Below are 5044 nucleotides of genomic sequence, written 5' to 3'. Positions count from 1 at the left end.
AATTAGGGGGGGGGGGGTTTCTCTTATAATATTCCGCTCCGTGCCCTACGAGCGGAGATATTGCGACGTAAAGTCTAAATGTGAAAATTTTTTATTAAGATACTTCTTCTTCTTCTTCTTCTACTTCTAACGCCGACGTTTTATATGATGACGTCATAATCAGAAACTTTACTTTCACTTTTTCGGCACTGGCGGCTAACGGCGTTAGTATCGCAGTGCAGTGCAGTGCAGACAGTGCGTTCGTTTAGAGCGCTATCCTGTCAGTCAGTTCATCATCTGATCAGTTAACCTATCTCGATCGATCGAGAGACACGGTAGTACGCGCGGAGCGAGACCGACCGTGTGACTCTTTATTACGCGTCGCGAGGTAAGGTGCGACAACGCGCGCATACGCGCGTACGCGAAACGGCAGTAACACCGTAATCGTGCCGGCGATATACTGAATTGAATTGCTTCGTGCTTATCTGGAGATTTCGTATCCCTACATCGTGTTACCATCGCTGCCGGAAAAGAAGGTTCTCTACGCTTGGCAGAAAGTGACGACTGACACGTTCGATCCCGACTTCGTTGATCGCAGAAGAGCTGAACTCGAGGTACGTTTCCGATTTGCAATTATAAAAGTATCGTGCGATGAATGTTGTACCCAATTATAACCTCAAATGAAGTTGTGCACGTTGCTGAAAGATATATATATATCTTGATATATAGGCTACGGTCAACGTGATACAAATGCTCTGGAGCGTTCTTCTTTTCCTTCTTTCTTCATTGAAAGAAAAGAGAAGAGGAATGCTTCGAAGCATTTGTAGTGTCACGTTGACCGTAGCCATAATATCATATTAATACATTATTTTATTTTTAGACGTAGCTGTTGATGAAAGAGAATTAGATGGTGACTTAATTTTGGGAGATATAGGTCAAGGATTGCCATTTAAAGCTGGTACGTTTGATGGGGCTGTCAGTATTTCTGCGCTTGTGGTTGTGCTATGCAAGCAAAACTTTGCACAATCCTACAAAATGTTTATATCGTTTCTTATCAACGTTGTATGCATGTCTGTCAAGAAGCACAAGAGCAGTGTTACAATTCTATCCAGAGAACGGTGAACAGGTTGTTGAATTAATCACGGCACAAGTCACAAAAGCTGGCTTTTATGGCGGTGTAGTTGTCGATTTTCTGAATAGCGCAAAAGCAAAGAAAATGGTCTTGGTTTTAATGACCGGAGCTGCTCCGCTTCCAAAGGCACTAGGCGTAGAGAACGAAGATAGACAAACCGTCGCTAATTCAAGAAGGTTTGATCCTCTCGTTGTCCGTTATATCTATTATTTTGTAATTTGCAATTATTTTTAATATTTCTCTATTTCACCTTCCAAAAATTGTGATAATTTTTTTGTACATAGGGAATACATAGAGAAAGCCAAGGGTAAATCATTGAAGAAAAGTAGGGACTGGATTTTAGAGAAGAAAGAAAGGCGGCGCCGGCAAGGAAAAGAAGTTAGAGATGACTCCAAATACACTGGACGAAAGAGACCCGGGCGATTCTAATTGTAAGATATACTTCGTTAATATATAATATAAAAAACACTATTTTAATAATTTTTTTTATATTATAAATAAAAAAATTGATAAAATTGATCTAATTAATTTTTGTCTGCTAATTTTGTTCTACAAAATCAATCTACTACTTAAAAATAATTTATGCATAAAATATTTTCTTTAATAACAAAAAATTTTTTTGTTAAAAAATATCAAACATGAAATTTTAATAATCGTCGAAATATTTTCCTTTAAAAAGGATATTAGGAGTCCTTTATAATGTTAATATTACGGTAATAATAGACAATATTAATAAGAGATCAAAGAATGAGTTCAATATTTTATATTTTATTTTATATTCTTTACGTAAACATAAATTGTGAAATACTCTGTTGTACTCCAGTAGGTAATACTTTTTCTAATTCTTCATGATCCAACCACTGGTATTTTACGTTATTGTTGATATCTCCATCCATATGTTTGGCTAAGAAATAAAATATTTTAGCACCATAACTCCTTGCTCGCAAAGCTTCTTAGGATATTTGTATTTGTAGGATTCGATAGGTGCATTTCCATAAAACTTCACTTTTATTGTTGCACCACATGTATCTTGTAATACTCTCTCCGCAGTCTGTAAAAGAATTGATAAAGAATATTTTCAAATCATTTATTTGTTTCCATTATATATATATATGTTTGTAAAAGGGCAGGTTTCGGGACCAAAGCATAAGCATTGCGGCAGTTTTCAGGACTTTTGGCAGTTTTCAGGTCAGTCTTGAAAATGGTGGCAATAAAAAGGTAGTTTTCAAGACAGTCCTGCATTCTGCCTATATATTAATTTTATGATTATTTCAATAAAAGTATGATATTGATGAATATTTTAACAGTATAATAAACTAATTTAAATAATTTTTAATTGAATTACATATTAAACTCACTATAAATGTGATAAATATATTTTATATAACTACAAGGCACTTTTCAAGACTGTCCTGAAACCTACCGGCATAAATATTATATGATATATATCTAAAACAAGTTTTCGATATATATCGGGGAACGGCTGCGGCGACTTCGAGGGGTGAAGAGATGGACACGGGTTAAACCGTGTCTGTCCCTTCACTTCTGATCGGAGGGATGGTCCGTTCATGACACCGCGTAGACGTGTGTCCCGCATTGCACGTTGTTGCTCCCGAACGAATCGGCTCGAAGCCCGCGTCGAATCATGGGTGTTCCTGACTGAAGGCCTGAAGGGAGGCGGATAACCGTCGGGGCGTCGCAGGCGGCATGAACCGGGGGGTTTATGTCGACTATTGCACGCGACTCTCCCGAGCTGGGGAGGCGGAGCGGTGTAACCCCGTTTCGCCTCCAGGTTTTTCGGTAAATCAGGGGGTTCTTCTGACCCCTTGGGCGTGGGCGTGAAAAGCGCGTGGCAGTGGAGCTTCCCCAAAGCAATGCGAATAGCGTACCGGCCCAAGGGAGTTCTAGCATGCCGAGGGTGGCCACAGTACAGTTTTAGCCGGTAAGAGTCCGGGCATAACCCTTTCCTCGGGGTCAAGGGTATCCATAAAAATTTCTCTACTTAAAAAAAACATCATTGTAAATTTTTTTGCAAATTAACGAAAAATGAGGTTTGTACAATATTTTTCACGGAGTTACGACGCACACGTACACGCATACGTACACACTGGACAAAATACGACCAGCAATTTTTCCGAAATGCTCATCGGGTAATGTTTAATTACCCGGTTCAATTATTGGTTTTTGTTCAATTACCGCCAGCATTACCCCAGGATACATCACTATTTCAGGAAGTATCGTTTATTTAAATATTTTTTAACCAGACAAAAATGCAGTTTAGTGACATTCTTAGCGATACTCCAATACAATAGGTCTTTCTTATTTTCAGTGACACATCGATTTCCATAACTTTGGCATAAACTTTAGCATCATGGTATTTCTTGCAAAATCTCCGTCAATGCTGTGAAAGAGGTCTTTAACAATGCAAATTGTTGTTTCTGCATTCTTAAGGCAATTTGCTGTTTAATACTTTATGCTTAATACGGTTTGTGTACTCATCTCATGAGACCTGATAAAATTTCTATTGTATATATAAACTCTAATATTTTATTTATTAATTTAACATTATTCAACATCTATTTCAGATATAATAGAACTGAGAGCGACATATTCTATGCATATGCAATAGTTTGGAGAGCAGACCTGTTATCAACCACCAAAAAAGAATTTATTAACAAAGCACGAGATTTTTTTAAGCGAGAGTTCCTATATTATTATCGTCTCCGCTATTAGAATCCTGTGAAATGTTATGAAAATCTCAACACTCATTTATTTCTCTTTTGGACTTTTCAGGAGTCTTTTACTGTCCAATCATACTTTCCATACAATTCCATTTACTGTGCAGTACAAGCAATATAAAGTATGTAATATGATTTAATGTGTCACATAGGAACAAGGCAACACCATGTATGAAATATTTATAACATAAAATTAATAGCTTAAGTTATATGATACTTTTACTAACATATGCGTGTATACGTTTTTTATGAAAATTTTTTGAATAGTATAAATGCTACACACAGACATATTACATAAATATATAAGTATTGCAATACACACACAAGCGCACACATACACATACAAGATATCTGAAATAGGCGTTACATAATGTTGCTAAGTTTTTAGAATATATACTGAACAACTTTAGTAGAAATTTCTAATAAAGTTATTTTGTATATGAAATTCTAATATATTTTGTAATTTATTAACATTATTAAACGCTTATTTCAGATATTTTATTTATATTACAATACTCATATAGAAGTAATATATGTGTGTAAGATTGTATAAATTCTACACATGGTATACATTCAGATATTTTCCTAAGAAACGTACACACGCATATATAAGTATAAAATATTATACAACGTAAGCTTTTAATTCTACGATACAATTAATACATAGTGTTGCTCTGTGTATGTAACACGCATTGAATCATACTGCATACTTTAGATAAACTTGTACTGGACGATAAATGGTATTGCAAAATATGCTTTGACAGTAAAAGACTTATATTCCAGGAAGTCCAAAAGAGAAATAAATGAGGGTTAAGATTTTCAAAACATATCACAAGATTCTAATAGCGGAGATAATAATAATATATTCGCGCTTAAAAGAATCTCGTGCTTTGTTAATGAATTTTTTTTGGTGCTGGATAACAGGTCTGCTCTCTAAACTATTACATATGCATAGAATATGTCGTTCTATTATATCTGAAATAGATGTTGAATAATGTTAATAAATAATATAAAATATTAGAGTTTATATGTACAATAAAACTTATATTAGGTCTCATGAGATGAGTATACAAACCATATTACAAAGTATTAAGCAGCAAATTGCCTTAAGAATGCATAAACAGCAATTTGCATTGTAAAAGGCCTCTTTCACAACAATGACGGAGATTTTGCAAAAAATAGATTTTGCAAAGTT

At 35.2% G+C, this 5044-nt stretch overlaps 1 pseudogene; it reads left to right on the top strand.

The window, feature by feature from the left end:
- The first annotated feature begins 859 nt into the window (after positions 1 to 859).
- LOC112468430 lies at positions 860 to 1540 on the top strand (annotated as a pseudogene).
- The last annotated feature ends 3504 nt before the right edge of the window (positions 1541 to 5044 follow it).

This window comes from Temnothorax curvispinosus, unplaced genomic scaffold (genome assembly GCF_003070985.1).
Source record: "Temnothorax curvispinosus isolate PA1 unplaced genomic scaffold, ASM307098v1 QBEX01018468.1, whole genome shotgun sequence".
Taxonomy (NCBI): Eukaryota; Metazoa; Arthropoda; class Insecta; order Hymenoptera; family Formicidae; genus Temnothorax; species Temnothorax curvispinosus.
The sequence above is the reverse complement of the archived record's forward strand: the minus strand, read 5'-3'. Positions and strand labels throughout refer to the sequence as shown.